The sequence below is a fragment of the Ochotona curzoniae genome, unplaced genomic scaffold (genome assembly GCF_017591425.1).
Source record: "Ochotona curzoniae isolate NIBS_2020 unplaced genomic scaffold, NIBS_Ocur_1.0 patch203, whole genome shotgun sequence".
NCBI classification, from domain to species: domain Eukaryota; kingdom Metazoa; phylum Chordata; class Mammalia; order Lagomorpha; family Ochotonidae; genus Ochotona; species Ochotona curzoniae.
In genome coordinates, this window is record NW_024466755.1 from 1 (window position 1) to 15,951 (window position 15,951).

A 15,951-nucleotide genomic window follows, 5' to 3' on the forward strand; every position below is an offset into this window, starting at 1 on the left:
AGCGGGGAGGGGATGGCGCAAAGCCAGGAGCAGGGGACTCGACCCCAGGGCTCCCGTATGGGCAGCGGGGGCCCCACTGACTTGAGTTATCACTGTTACCCACCCTCTTAGGTGGACAGAGCAGAAGTGACTAAAGCACCCTGCTGAAGTCAAGCCAACACTCCCATCCAGGAATGTCTAGAATGCTGAATCACCCTGACCTTGTCTCTGCAAAAGGTCAACACTTGCCATGAGCAGGACTCCGTGCTACACATCACATGCACGCACAAACTGAGGGGCTGCTGTCTTCTCCCATCCCCCCTGCCTACGACGTATGAAATGCCATGCTGTGTCCCCCGAGCATTTTCCTCACCCAGTCATGCCACCATGTGGAAGTGGCCCCAGACTTCCCTGCCAGGAAGCGCTCCATCAGAATCTCTCCAAACTAACAAAATGCTTTATCTGAACTAAGAGTCTCTCTCTCAGTTGCCTCTGAATCCAACGCCCCCCAGGGGTCTGCATTGGCAGCAAGCGAAATGCCTATTATTTGCTTTCGAATGATGTACTTTTTTTTTGAAATTGGAAAAAAATCTCAGTCCGAGCAATTCATGTGGAAAGCAGTGAGTATTGAGGTGAGTTTGAACCGCATTGGGCAAGGCTTCCCTTGTGCTGAGAAATCAACATTGTTTACTCCTGGAATCCTGCCCAGATTTCTGTTAGCTCATACCCAGTTTGTCCTCCCAGTCTTGTGACTCACGAAGGTTTTTTTCCCAGCTAGGGAAGGTTACGAGGAAAATTCCTATGTGACCCACCCTCCTGCACTGATCCCTGGAGGTCCCTGACTTGGGTCACTGCCTCAAGGAGGAAACCCCCTCTGCAGGCCCGGCTGGCGCTGGTCGTCAACACAGGCAGCTCCCTTCCATTTCAGTGGCCCGTTGCTGGATCAACAAATCTGGCAAGACTCGGGACTCTTAAACTAGCCGCTGTCTTGTTAACTCTCCCTGCTCTGGATTGACGTGGCTTCACTGAGAGTGCGAGGTCTGCTCCATGTCAGAGGGGGCTGTGGTCCTCTGGGGGGATTTAGAGGGGCTGAGAACTCCAACCCAACCCATTCATGGTGCGAGTGACTGATAACTGGCTGTCAGCTGTCTGCTCAGAGAAGGCTGTTGATTGAAACGTCCACAGCTGGCTCCTCTGCGTGGCAAGAACGTTCCCCATTACAGCAGCTGAGCTCCCAGAGGACGCGTTCTCAGCGTCTCCCTATTCACCTAGGGAGGAAGTGGCTCAGGGCATTGATTTGAGATTTAATGGTGGAGAGGCTGAGGCTTTGGACAGCTCAGCTTCCTCACCCGCCAAATGAAAACGATGCCTTTCTCACCAGTTAGACAGGATATTTAAATAAGATACAGAAGGCCTTCCCCAGGTGGTACATATGTGACCGACCCACTCTACCCAGCTCACACTGTATGATGTGGGCAGAGTTACTCTGCTTTAGAGAAGGATGATTACTTTTCCATATCTTGATTCTGGAGTACTACAATTATATGATGATTATCTATGAAAGGGGCATGACAGTTGGTGGGATTTTTCTCATTTTTCCACAACAAGCATAAGCCAGTCTCTTGTATGATTTTTTTTACATTTAAAATGTAAAAAGTAAAGCTAGGGTTATGGACTCATGAATTTCAGAATGCCTGGAATACCCCCTCTAGCTTGGAATTTTATATCAATTCCTGCTCTCTCTCACCATTCCCTTGTATATGTATGTAGGATTCTGCCTTGTATCTGGGCTGGACTGTGACACTGTTTTAGCAACAGAGTGCAATCTAAGGCAGTGTCATAGCTTATCAGGCCAAGCCTCCACCTATAGCACTGATATCCCAAATGGGTGTTGGTTCGAGTCCTGGCTGCTCTGCTTCCAGTCTGTCTCTGCTCATGTGCCTGGGAAAGCAGTGGAGAAAGGCACAAGTGTTTTAGGCTCCTGCACCCACATGGGAGACCCATAAAAAGCTGCTGGCCTCTGCTTCCAAAGCTCCTGGCTTTAGGCTGGCTCAGCTCCAGCCATTGCAGCCATTTGGGGAATGAATCAGTGCAAGATTCTCTCTTTCTCATGCCTTCTCTCTCTGTAACTCTTTCACGTAAAATAAATAAATATTTAGGGGCCCGGTGGCATGGCCTAGTGGCTAAAGTCCTCACCTTGAACGAGCTGGGATCCCATATGGGCGCCGGTTCTAATCCCGGCAGCTCCACTTCCCATCCAGCTCCCAGCTTGTGGCCTGGGAAAGCAGTCGAGGATGGCCCAGAGCCTTGGGACCCTGCGTCTACGTGGGAGACCCAGAAGTAGTTCCTGGCTCCTGGCTTCTGATGTCAGACCCCGAGGAGACAAGAGACTCCTGCTGTCCTCCTTGTGCAACACCTGCCTTGAGTCCGCCTCTTCCCACATGGGTGGGAACCAAGACTCTCCTGCTGACCGCCTCGGCTGAGCTCCCAGCCAAAGGCTGGCATCAACACCCAGCCTGGTGAGCAGATCTGGGCCAGAGAGCCCATAGGTTCTATGGCACAGTGGTACCCTCCAAAACATCCCAGGCATCCTCATCTCCTGACAGTCATACTCTGCCATTGTCATCTGGTGCCTTTTGCCAGTCTGGACCAAGATCAACAGCATGAGTGATTCACACCGTGATAGTTCTACGATTAGTCTATACAAGGTCTATGGTTTCAGCCTTAGTGTCTCTCATGGGAGAAGCTCCAGGGAGAGGCATACACAGGTTGACCAACTCATCCAGAAGCCATCCGGCACTTCCCTGGCTTTAGCACTGGGATGTCAAACCTGAGGGCCTCTCCACCCACCCACCCAGTCCTTGAGAACCAGCTTGCAATATCACTCAAGGCCTATGGTGAGGATGGAGTGAGATGGCCAGCAAGTAAGGAACAGCGATGTGGGGAATCCACCTTGAAACCAACATACCCCTCGGTCCCTGCTGAAGCCCACTCACCACTGCATGAGAGACCCCTAACCAGAATTGCTCATCTAAACTGAGCCTGGAGTCCTGACCAACAGGAAATGTGTGAGAAAGCAACTGACATTAAATCTATTTTTTTAAAGGCTTATTTATTTTATTACAGATATACAGAGAGAAGTGAGATATGCAGAGAGAAGGAGAGAGAGAGAGAGAGGAAGATCTTCCATCCAATGATTCACTCCCCAAGTGAGCACAACGGCCTATGCTATGCCGATCCGGAGCCAGGATCCAGGAATCTCTTCTGGGTCTCCCACACGGGCGCAGGGTCCCAAAGCTTGGGCCATCCTCAACTGCTTTCCCAGGCCACAAGCAGGGAGCTGGATGGGAAGCAGAGCTGCCGGGACTAGAATCGGTGCCCATATGGGATCCCAGTGCATTCAAGGTGAGGACTTTAGCCTAGGCCATGCCAAAGCCCCCTCCCCCCCCATTAAATCTTAATACCATTAATGCTCACTAATAGGGGAGTAATTAGATAGCTTACACAGATTGCTATACCCCAGCAGATAACAAACCACATAGCATGCTATCTATGCTGTCTCTAGCAATCATGCTGATCTGTTTGGGACCTGCTTTTTCCTTTCCTGAAAATCACCCTGAGGGAGTGCTGCTCCAGTCCCTGGAGAACACAGTTGGGCTCCACCTGCTGGGTGAGTCAGTCCCACTCTAATTGTTTTCCAAGCCTTAACCATCAATCACCATCAATCCCTGGGGTCCGGGAGTCCTCACACCTCTCAGGTTCCAGCTGCTCTCTGGGGTCTCCCTGATTTCCCCAAAGGCCCAGGTGCTCATCTAGATTGTTAAGGCAGCCTTCTCCTGCGGAAAGGCTCCCTGCTGTCTAGCAGACAGCTGTGTGCAGAGGAAGCGCACGGGTTGCAGGGCTCACTTCCGCTGGAGTCAGGGAGGGACTCTCTTGGACTGCAGGCTATTCTGCAGGGAAATCCAAGGTGAGATCTCATTATGGAGTGTGAGTCGTTGATCTTGGAGGAACTCTTCCTTCAGCAGCCCCTTTTTCCCAGCGAGCTTGCTGCAGGCCTTCTTCCTGCCCTGGGGAACACGAGAGCAGAGGAACATAATCCAACAGGAGTGCAGAGAGGAGGCAGGACCATGAAAAGATGAGCTTGGGCCTGGCAGCATGGCCTAGCGGCTAAAGTCCTCGCCTTAAATGTGCCAGGATCCCATTTGGACGCTGGTTCTAATCCTGGCAGCCCCACCTCACATTCAGCTCCCTGCTTCTGGCCTGGGAAAGAAGTCAAGGACAGTCCAAAGCTTTGGGACCCTGCACCCATGTGGAAGACCCAGAAGAGGCTCCTGGTTTCGGATCAGCACAGCATTGGTCGTTGCAGCCACTTGGGGAGTGAATCACTGGATGGAAGATCTTCCTCTCTGTCTCTCCTCCTGTCTGTATTTCTGTCTTTCCAATAAAAATAAATAAATCTTAAAAAAAAAAAAAAACACCTCCAAAAGCTGGGCCTAGCAGCTTAAATACTCATCTTGCATGCTCTGGGATCCCATTGGGCGCTAGTTTATGTTCCAGCTGCTCCACTTACTGTCCAGCTCCCTGCCTGTGGCCTGGGAAAGCAGTCGAGCATGGGTCAAAGCCTTGGGGTTTTGCACTCGTGTTGGAGACCTAGAGGACATTACTGGGTCCTGGCTTTGGATCAACTCCGTTTACACTTGGGGAGTAAACCAGCAGGTGGAAGATCTTTCCCTCTGTCTCTGTAAATCTGACTTTACAATAAAAATAAATAAATCTTAAAAAAAAAAAGTAAGAAAGCTGAAGTTCAATAAGTGAATTAACCAAATCTATCCCCCCCACCACAAAATAAATGAGTCTGAAAGAAGACTCGTGGAAGTTCAGGAGTCCCGGCACCAACCAGTGGAATGTCTCATTCCACAACGTGTGGAAGCGGGGAGCGGCTGTGTTTAGTAACCATCATCCCATCAACTAAGAGCATATGGTATATGGTAGGATCATGACTCCCCAGTCAGTGCAAACATCATGCACTCTAACCTATCCAGTCAGTAAGAGCTGCATCCCACTTGGCAGCCACCAAGTAAGAGCCATATCCCCGCATTAAGAATAGTGGAACCAAGCGAACAGATCCTTCTACTTTGTTTAAAGAAAACAATGTGGGTCAGTCAGCTCACTGCTTACCGCTGGAGCTGTAAAAGGAAAGATCTCATCCTGGAACCAGAGAAGCCCTCTCTCTCCTCTTCTGGGACTTTCCAAGAACCCAAGATCATGGCAAAGGTCACGTTACGGACATGTTCCAGAGTTTTTCAGAGGACCTAGCCTTACTGTGGCCATTTCCTATTGTCTGTGATGTCACAGAAGATTGCAGAGATGGGGTGAGAGATACGGAAACCGAGCCTCTAGTCCACTGGACCCAGACAGAAGATCTGTATCTCCACGCTTTCTCCGATTTTGCGGATATTTGCATTTCCCTGAGTCAGACGCCATGTGTGATGTTTCATGGTGCCGCCAAGCTTTCAAAGCTTTCCCCTTGAAGATTTATTCATTTGGCTGGAAGTCAGAGAGAAAAATAAAATTACTCATTCCCCAAGTGGCCAGAGCTGATACAGGCTAAGCCTGGTGCGCGGGACTCCAGCTGGATCTCCCACCCGGACGGCAAGCACCTAAGTACTGTGTCTTCTTCTGCTACTTTCCCAGATGCGTCAGCAGGGAGATGGATCAGAAGCAAAGCAGCTGGAACTTGAACTGGCATGCTAGTGTTGCAAGTAGCATCTTAACCCCCTGTGCTGACATGCTGCCTACCAAAGCCTGCCTTTTAGATGTCCATATATTATTCCAAGTATAGCTTACATATTATGCTTTTTTTTTGTACTTATATTCCTTTTAGTCTATTAAAAGGAGTTTGAAAATAACATCATCATTTTTTTTAAAGATTTATTTTTATTTTTATTGGAAAGGCGGATATACAGAGAGGAGAGACAGAGAGGAAGATCTTCTGTCCGATGATTCACTCCCCAAGTGAGCGCAACGGGCCGATGCTATGCCGGTCCGAAGCCAGGAGCCTCTTCTGGGTCTCCCACGCGGGTGCAGGGTCCAAAGCTTTGGGCCGTCCTGGACTGCTTTCCCGGGCCACAGGCAGGGAGCTGGATGGGAAGCGGGGCTGCCGGGATTAGAACCAGCGCCCATATGGGATCCCGGGCGTGCAAGGCGAGGACCTTAACCACTTGCACCACCGCGCCGGGCCCAACATCATCATTTTTTATAAAATTTATTTTTATTGGAAAGTCAGATATACAGAGAGGAGGAAAGACAGAGAGGAAGATCTTCCATCTGCTGATGCACTCTGCAAGTGGCCACAACAGCCTGAGCTGAGCTGATCCAAAACCAGGAGCCAGGAGTCAGGAGCTTCTTCTGGGTGTTCCATGTAGGTACAGGGTCCCAAGGCTTTGGGCCGTCCTCAACTGTCTTCCCACGCCACAAGCAGGCTGCTGGATGGGAAGCTGGGCTGCTGGGAAACAAACTGGCACCCATATGGGATCCCGGGCGTCTGCAAGGCGAGGACTTTAGCCACTAGGCCACCGCGATGATCCCAAATCACACCAGTTTCATATACAGCAGGACTTCCAAGGGGCACTGGTACGATCAGGGATCTCATCTATACCATTCCTGCCCACTCACCTGTTCCTGCTCTACTCATAGGCTACGATGAACCTGGTTACCCAGACTCCTAAGTGTGGAGAGCTGGCCTGCTCCCTTAGGGCAAAGAAATGCTAGAGAAAAACAGTTTCTTTGGAATTCACAGGCCATGCAAGCCAGGTAAGTTAATCACATTGAACAGCTTAGTGTAGATCCTATCAAGCTTAAGTAAGTTGGGACAATTTAAAGCTGTCTGAGTATTTTGAAAATATTGCAAATCTTATCCCAGAGGGCTGGGTTTTATCATCCTGCTAAGAATTTTGTCCCGAGGGCAGCTGATGGATGGATTTAAACACAGGAGTGATGGTCTCATCAGGTAAATGGGAGAGTTGGCAGGGAAATGGATTCTCATCATGGGAGGAAAAGGAGGGAGTGATGCCAGAGTAGTTCCCTTTTGGGCCAGGAACTGCCCAAGGGTAGGGTGTGGGTCAGCCTGTGATGGGGCAGAGCAGCAGGTTGACTTGCACCTGCTCACCCCCTCAACCCTTCTTCCTAAGGCTTAGGGAATATGTCACAGCCCAAGACTACCAGGGCATTGGCATTCCCGGGGTCCACAGCTGGCTCAGCAGCAGTGAAGACACTGGGGAAGATGCTGAGGCCATGACTGCTGAGTCCAGGAGTCCCCTGATCTTCCTTCCTCCTGGAAAGTTTTGGAGGGCCCTACCTCCTGGATCTGTGTGAGCTGGAGCTTATCAAGCAATCCTACTGATTTCATATTTAGAGGAAAATACTGCCCCAGGTGCAACCCCAGGAAAAAAATCATTTGGTTTCTGCTCTCCCCCTAGCACACAAAGATCTGCAGCCAGCAGCAGATAGGGACTGGGCCTGGCATGGTGGCTTAGTAGCTAAAGTTCTTGCCTTGCATGCGCCAGGATCCCATGTGGGATTCTATTCCTGGCTGCCCCACTTCCCTTCCAGCTCCCTGGCTGTGGCCTGGGAAAGCACTTGAGGATGGCCCAAAGCCTTGGGACCCTGCACCTGCATGGGAAACTCAGAAGAGGCCTCAAGCTCCTGGCTTTGGATTGGCACAGCTCCGGCCATTGCGGCTGCTTAGGAAGCACATCAGCAGACAGATCTTTCTCTGTCTCTCTTCTTTGTGTATCTGACTTTCCAATTTAAAAAAATCTTGAAAAAATTACACTACTGAGTTTTGAATCTTTTAAAAATACTTCTTTTTTGGGGCTCGGCACAGGAGCCTAGCGGCTAAAGTCCTTGCCTTGCATGCACTAGGATCCCATATGTTCACTGGTTTAAGCCCGGTGGTCCTGCTTCCCACCCAGCTCCCTGCTTGTGACCTGGGAAAGCAGTTGAGGACGGCTGGAAGCCTTGGAACTTTGCACTCATATGGGAGACCCAGAAGAAGCTCCTGGCTTCAGATCAGCTCAGCTCCAGCTGTTGTAACTAACCACTTACAGAGTGAACCATCCAATGACAGACCTTTCTCTCTCTCTCTCTCCCTCTCTCTGTATGTATACCTGCCTTTCTAATAAAAATAAATAAATACTTTTTTTAAAAAAAATGATTTGGGCCTAGGCCAATGGCTCAGTTGGCTAACTCTCCCCTTTCAAGCACTGGGATCCCATATGGGTGCTGGTTCAAATCCTGGCTCCTCCACCTCCCTCCCAGCTCCGTGTTTGTGGCCTGGGAAAACAAAGAAGGATGGCTCAAAGCCTTGGTACCCCATGCCCATCTGGAAGACTTTGTAATAAAATAAATCTTTTTTTTATAAAGATTTATTTTTATTATTTTGTTATTGGAAAGGCGGATGTACAGAGAGGAGAGACAGAGAGGAAGATCTTCCATCCGATGATTCACTCCCCAAGTGAGCGCAACGGGTCGATACTACGCCGATCCGAAGCCAGGAGCCTCTTCTGGGTCTCCCACGCGGGTGCAGGTTCCCAAAGCCTTGGGCCGTCCTAGACTGCTTTCCCAGGCCACAGGCAGGGAGCTGGAAGGGAAGTGGAGCTGCCGGGATTAGAACCGGCGCCCATATGGGATCCAGGGCGTGCAAGGCAAGGACCTTTAACCACTTGCGCCACTGCGCCGGGCCCAAAATAAATAAATCTTTAACAAAAAGAAATTCCTTCCCTCATTCAATCTGCATAATTGCAGACACAAAAATGCCTGCCTCTCATCTCTTATTCTTTTTTTTTCTTTTTTTTCCTTTTTTAATTTACCTATTTTTATTGGGAAGGCAGATTTACAGAGAGAAGGAGAGGCAGAGAAGGATCTTCCATCTGTTAGTTCCTCCTCAAGCAGCCGCAATGGCTGAGTCCATCTGAATCCAGGAGCCAGGACTCTCCTCTGGCTCTCCCACATGGGTGTGAGGTCCCAAGGTTTTGGTGCCATCTTCTACTTCTTTCCCAGGCCACAAACAGAGAGCTGTACGGGAAGCAGAGCCACCAGGACACTAACTGGCATCCAAATAGGATCCTAGTGCATGCAAATGGCAAGGATTTAGCTGCTGATCATCCGTGCAGTGCCCTCTCATCTCCACTTGCCAGAAGACAACAGCAAAGCCAAACAACCTCCTTGGGGAGTCAGATCTGCAACTACCACCCACGTTTGACTTCAGAAAGCCTGCACTTGATGGGGAGCATGAACCTGAGACAAAGCAGACACAGGAGAGAGCCATCTCTCTCTTGCCAGCTCCCAACTTCCCTGCCCTCCTCAGCCCAGGAGGATGACAGTGCTGCTGACCTAGTGACCTGGAAACCAGGGATGGGAAGCTTCTGAGTCAGAAGCAGAGGATGCTAGACAAGTTCCCATCTACTTGCCGGGTCATGAAGTGCGTTCAGGAATGGAGCTGGGCCAGGAGCAGGATGCCCTACCTTACCAACACAATTATACCTCTCGCACTCTGTGATCCAAATGATTCCTGTCGCAAGGTCCAGCTTCGCGCCACTCACATGATGGGCCCCAGAAATGCCACCAGGAGGCATTTCTCTGGTGAATCTGTCTGAGAGCCGAGCCTGCTTCAGAGCCAAGTCTGTGTCTGAGGGTGCTTTTCTGAACGGAAAAGTTCTTAAGTCCAGCTGTTCAACTCATGGTTGGCCAAAGGATCTCATACCAAGGTGGTCACTAGTAGCTGATGTCATTCCAGTAACTGGACTACTGATTCTTCCCCAACTCCCTTTTCCTAATGTCCGTAAGCCTGGTGAGTCAGATTAGTCATTGTGGGCTCCTTGGTGAAGGTAGCTTGGGAGCCAAGGGCGGCAGACATTCTGAGAGCTCTTCCTGCCAAGTCAGGGTGGGGCCCGTTGAATCACACCCATCTCACAGCACTGTATATCTGAGTGAGGACCAGCCTCACATTCTTCCTTTTTTGTAGATTTATTTATTTATTCCGAAGGGTAGATTTACATAGAAAAGGAGTGACTGCTTTTTCACTCCCGAAATTGCTACAATCACTGGGACTAAGCCAACCTAGAGCCATGAACCAGGAGATTTTTTTTTTAAGATTTATTTATTTTTATTGGAAAGGCAGATATACAGAGGAGGAGAGACAGAGAGGAAGATCTTCCACCTGATGGTTCACTCTCCAAGTGGCTGCAATTGCTGGAATTGAACCAATCAGAAGTCAGAAGTCAGGAGCTAGGAACCAGGAACCAGGAGCTTCTTCTGGGTCTCCCACACGGGTGCAGGGTCCCAAGGATTTGGGCCATCCTTGACTGCTTTCCAAAGCCACAGGCAGGGAGCTGGATGGGAAATGGAACAGCTGGAACATGAATCAGCATCCATATGGGATCCTGACACTTGCAGGCAGGCAGAGGATGGACAGTTGCGCCATCATGCCAGACACATATTGCCCTTTTCTGGACACCAGTGGGTTATCCATGGCCCAGGAAAGCAGGAAGGCATCAAATATCACACTGAATGAAAGAAAAGTCTCTGGGCTTCTGAACCTAAGTCAGAGAGAGTCCTCTCAGTGGAAAACCAAGTAGCTGCTCTCCAGGGGGAAGCATGGGCAGCCCCTGCAGGGGCCCAGTGGGTGTCCTAGCATTTGAGAGGAAGCCACAATGAAGAGAGAGATTGTACCCACCGTTCCCTGATGATCTCTCTGGCCTATGAGCGGCACTGCTCTGAGCTGAGCAAGAGTGCAGTGTCCAACCCAGGCAGCAGAACAGAACTTGGAACAAACAGCTCAGCAGAGAGAAACAGAGGGACAATGGGATGGGGCCCAACCACTTCTGCAGACTCTGGAGCTCACAGAATGCCGGACCAGCTCAGCAGCTCTCATTGTGGGAGATGAGTGCTGTTCTCCAGACCGTAGCTTCAGAGGCCCCAGAGAGAAACGCCCACGTTCAATCAGTGTTGAGAGCCTTTGAGGACATGCTGAAACGGCCCTGGGAATGGTCTGAGTCCTCATCACCATTCAATTTTACATCCAGCAAGAAGTGAAGGTCTAGGGCCCGGCACAGTGGCCTAGTGGCTAAAATCCTTGCCTTACACATGTTGAGATCCCATATGGGTGCCAGTTCTATCCCTGTGGCCCAACTTCCCATCCAGCTCCCTGCTTGTAGCCTGGGAAAGCAGTCAAGAATAGCCGAAACCCTTAGGACCCTGCACCCATGTGGGAGACCTAGAAGAGGCTCCAGGCTCCTGGCTTTGAATCAGTCCAGCTCTGGCCATTGTGGCCACTTTTGAAGAGTGAATCAACTGACAGAAGATCTTCTCTGTCTCTCCTCCTCTCTGCATATCTGCCTTTCCAATATAAATAAAATAAATCTTAAAGAAAAAAAAAGTGAAGGTTTGCTTTGCTTTAAAGGTGGGGGTGAGGGCCCGGCGCTGTGGCCTAGCGGCTAAAGTCCTCGCCTTGAACGCACCGGGATCCCCTATGGGCGCTGGTTCTAAGCCTTGGGACCCTGCACATGCATGGGAGACCCGAAAGAGGTTCCTGGTTCCAGACTTCAGACTGGGCAGCACCATCCATTGCAGTCACTTGGGGAGTGAATCATCGGATGGATAATCTTCCTCTCTGTATATCTGACCTTGTAGTAAAAATCAATAAATCTGTAAAAAAAAAAAAAAAAGGTGGGGGATGATCCAAGCACATCGACGGGTCGCGGGAGATACACTCAGTGATCTGCCTGGGTGTGGATGGGTGACAGCGACAGGCTAATGGCAAGACCCAGGACAAGGGTGGCAGGGGAGCGTGGACAAGAGGAGCCGGTGAGGAGGGCAGCTGTTGATTTCAGAGCAGGGGCGTCCAGCAGGAAGACAGCAGCATCACACAAAACAGTGACCTGGACATTCCCACAGGCAGTGGTGTCTCTGCTGGCCTGATCTTAATTTCTCACCCGCACTCAAGTTCTGAGAGCATTTCGTCTGGAAAAGGTAGTGGAAAATTCTGCTGGTGTCAGCCTTGAGTTACTGCATTTTCTTGTCATTAATTCCTTCAAAAGATCATAGTATATTGACGGTATCCTATGAGGATACGGTACTCAAATGATTTATTATGGGCCCGGTACTGTGGCCTAGTGGCTAAAGTCCTCGCCTTGAACGCACCGGGATCCCATATGGGCGCCGGTTCTAATCCAGGCAGCTCCACTTCCCATCCAGCTCCCTGCTTGTGGCCTGGGAAAGCAGTCAAGGATGGCCCAAAGCCTTGGGACCCTGCACCTGTGTGGGATACCCGGAGGAGGTTCTTGGTTCCCGCTTAGGATCGGCACAGCACGGGCCGTTGCGCTCACTTGGGGAGTGAATCATCGGATGGAAGATTTTCCTCTCTGTCTCTCCTCCTCCCTGTGTATCTGACTTTGTAATAAAAATAAATAAATCTTTTAAAAAATGATTTATTATATATACAGCTTCTCTTCTAGATTATAAAGGTGAATTCAGGAATCACAACTTACCCGACTCTGAATAAAGTGAGTTCTCTTGAATATAGCTAATAAGTGCTTCATAGATGAGAGCTGGGCGGAAGAGCGAGGGGAGAGCAGCAGGCCACTTGGGACACCCACAGCCCATATTACAGGATCGGGCTTTGACTTCCAGCTGCGTTCCCCAGTCCAGCTTCTTGCTGATACAACACCCTGGAATGGAAAGCAACAAATGATGGCAGGGGCCAGCCATAGGAGACCCAGACTGAGTTATAGTTCCTGTCTGGCAGGGCTCTAACCTTTGAGGCATGGGCCAGAGGTTCTCCAGTTCTCTGCCCTTTAAATAAGTGAAAGACCATTTTAAATAGAAAAAGAGTGAGGGAAGAAAGTGAGGAAGGACTTCAGGGAAAAAAAAAGAAAAGAGGGAAGTAGGACAGAAGAGGGCCGGGTTAAGGAGATTAATTGACCAGAGATGTTAAGGGAAGGCGGTGGTGACAGGCCTGCATCCCAGTATATACGGTGTCACAGAAATGAACTTATCTATTGCCTCATCCCAAATGGCTGGGGACAGTTTACCTTCGGGCACTACGGAAGTTTGTTGTCCATCAAGGCTGTTGCCTGCCTTCTGTGACAGTCAGAACTCAGCTGCGCAGGCTCCATGGTGATGCAGAGTAGAAACAGGGAGATTCTAAAGGAAAAGTACGGGGAATAGGTTTCTAGCGGCCCTACCAACATGTTTAATTCATTTCTTAAGTGTCTGTGACAGCTCTCTCTTTAGCCGGTAACACTGATGTGGGGGCAAGTCTCTTCTATCTCATGAAAGATCTTTTAGTAAATGGGCCTAACCTTCCAGCCCACTCACGGAGAGCACTCTGTGATGATGAAGAAGAAGGGATCCCCGGAACAAGAACCCCAGGAAGCTAGGATGAGGCCCACGTGTGTGGGAGCAGGGCACACAGCCCTGCCCGTACCCCGGGAGCTTTACGCCTCGGCCCTGATCCCCTCAGAGGAACTTCCAGTAAGACCACACAGGACAGAAGGTGGCAGGGAGGAAGGGCAGCGGGAAGACTCGGACCCGGTCGCTCCATACCAGAGCCGAGGGCAACCGGGGGAAGGAGAGATTTCAAAGCCTAAAGATTACATTTCAACTGAGTTAACACGTCCTCGCATCACTTGATGAAATGAAATGCCTGAGCGGCTTCAGTCAATGAGCTGGCCCTGCTTGATCAAAGTCCAATTGGTCTAAAGAGACTGGCTGCCGCTCCGAGGGCAAGCACACTTCCATTCTGAGTCTAGATGGCTCACTGTGTGCCCCACAGGCCATTACTAGATGGCTTAAGTCAAGAGGCAGGGAACAACAGAAGGTGAGTCTGGGAACAGACACTGAAAAAAAAAGTCTGCCCAAGACTGGGATCCTGTGTTTCTTCCCAACACCAGGATAAGAAAATAATACTCCAAAAAGACATGGGGTGGGGTAGAAGTGGAACCCCAGAATCAGATGTCACTATAACACTCTTGTGCCTTAGGAACTTGCAGTGGCAAGAAGAAAAGAAGCAGTATAGGCTCTTCTCCCTAATAAGCCTCTGGAGTGTGTCTGAGGTGGTACAGAAACACCTAGAGGACAATCACACTCCATCACCTGTGTGACTCTAAACAAGTCACTAAATTTCTGAGTCTCCAGTCCCCGTTCTACAAAACCAAGCTAATTACTATCTACTTCATAGGCAGGGTGCAAAATCAAATGATACTGCAGATACAACACATACAACATGACAGCACAATTAAATGTTAATGATACTGCTGCCCCAACATCCAACTTAACAACTATGGACAAGTTTCTGATGGTAAGAAACATAAACAGAAGGATTCTAGACTCTTATCAGCTATGGCAAAAAGTAAAAAAGAAGAAAGACAGCCAAAGCAGCAAGCTTCTACAAGTGCCTCATGGGATACATGAGCTCCCTGCTGATTTATAACCCCTAAGATCATCAGAATGTTACGCATCATTCAACACAGTCAGGGACAACTTCCTCTGGAAGGGCTTACCTGAGGAAGAACTGTTTCAACAGAACAGGACAGGAAAGGAATCGGGGAGAGCGGCTAACACAAGTTAGCCGGAAAGGGAAGAGCCACGTTCCTGAAGGACCAAAAAGAGAAACGGAAGCGGCACTGCTACCTCCCTAAGACCGACATGGAGTGTCGCCCGCACACGGGTTGGAGGTTCACCTGACGGGCAGGTACTCAGTGGCGGTGAAGGTGCTGCTCGGGACACCCACATCCCACAGCTCAGTTCCTGGGGTTACTTCCCGCTCTGCTTCCAATGCCAGCTCCCTGCTAAACTACCCTAGAAGGCAGCAGGTAACGCCTGCAGCACTTTGGCCCCTGACAGCCAAATGGGAGACTCACGTGCCATCCAGGCTCCTGAATTCAGCCTGCCCAAGCCCCTGTTGCTGTGGGCATCTAGGGAGCAAACCAGGGGATGCAAGATCTTTACATGTCAAGGTGTATGTAGGTCTGTCTGTCTCTGTCTGCCTTTTTCTGTCTCTGATTCTTTCTCTCTGCCTTTCAAATAAAACGAATGAACATCAAAAATGTTCAGGACTATTTATTTAAAGGCCAAGCTACAGAGAGAAGGGGAGATGGAGACGGAGAAAGCTTCCACCTTCACCCAACAAGTGGCTGCCACAGCCAGGGCGGAGCCAGACCAAAGCCTGGACGCAGAGGCTCAGATGTCTTTCCCAGGACACTAGCAGGGAGCTGGTCTGGAGGTGGAGCAGCCTGGATTTGAACTCGCGTACATACAGGATGTTTTGCATCACAGGCAGCAGCTTTATCCACTTACACAAATTATATAGTTTTTTTAATTAAAGGAGATTCATACAAGGCAAAAACATCAATGCAGGCACAATGAGAATGAGCCAATCTAAAGTTCCACAGACAACCTAAAGCATAACTAAGGTAAATCCTGGTGGGTATGCGGTGGGTAGCTTCTGAAGCCATGGTCCTCAGAGATGAGCAAGGGTGGGCGTGTGAGGAGGAAAAGAGAATGAACTTGACACTGGGTGGCCACAGGACCTTGAAGAGAAGTGTGAAAAGAAAGGGACACAGAATGTGGTAACCAAAATGTAGGAACAGGAACCTTCTCCAAACATTCGCTGGCCGTCTTGCAGAAGGGCCCCTGCACCTGCGGGTCTTCAACAAGACACTGCCACACACTACCTACCGGTACCAACTGAGCACAGGACCTGGGCAGTCCAGTTTAGCTGAATAAGCACACGGCTAAAAGAAGTGATGTCACAGGAAGGCGAGAACAGGACAGGAGCGAAGGCTTTGGATGAGTGGCATCCAACTCTGATGTGCTCAGCACTCTGTCTACTGGGAACAGAAGGCTCTGCCCGTACCTCCGAATACTTTCCTCTGTAGCTGCTCAAGCTTCGTTCCATCCTTCGTAAGCACT

The 15,951-nt window shown here is 49.9% G+C and overlaps 1 long non-coding RNA gene across 1 annotated transcript; it reads right to left on the minus strand.

Annotated features, from left to right (window-relative positions):
- Positions 1-4,784: 4,784 nt before the first annotated feature.
- Positions 4,785-13,639, minus strand: LOC121166681. The gene is made up of 3 exons (XR_005885456.1): positions 13,071-13,639; positions 12,528-12,707; positions 4,785-5,526 (listed from the first exon to the last, which is right to left on the minus strand). It is a non-coding gene; the product is annotated as an uncharacterized LOC121166681 (long non-coding RNA).
- Positions 13,640-15,951: the final 2,312 nt, after the last annotated feature.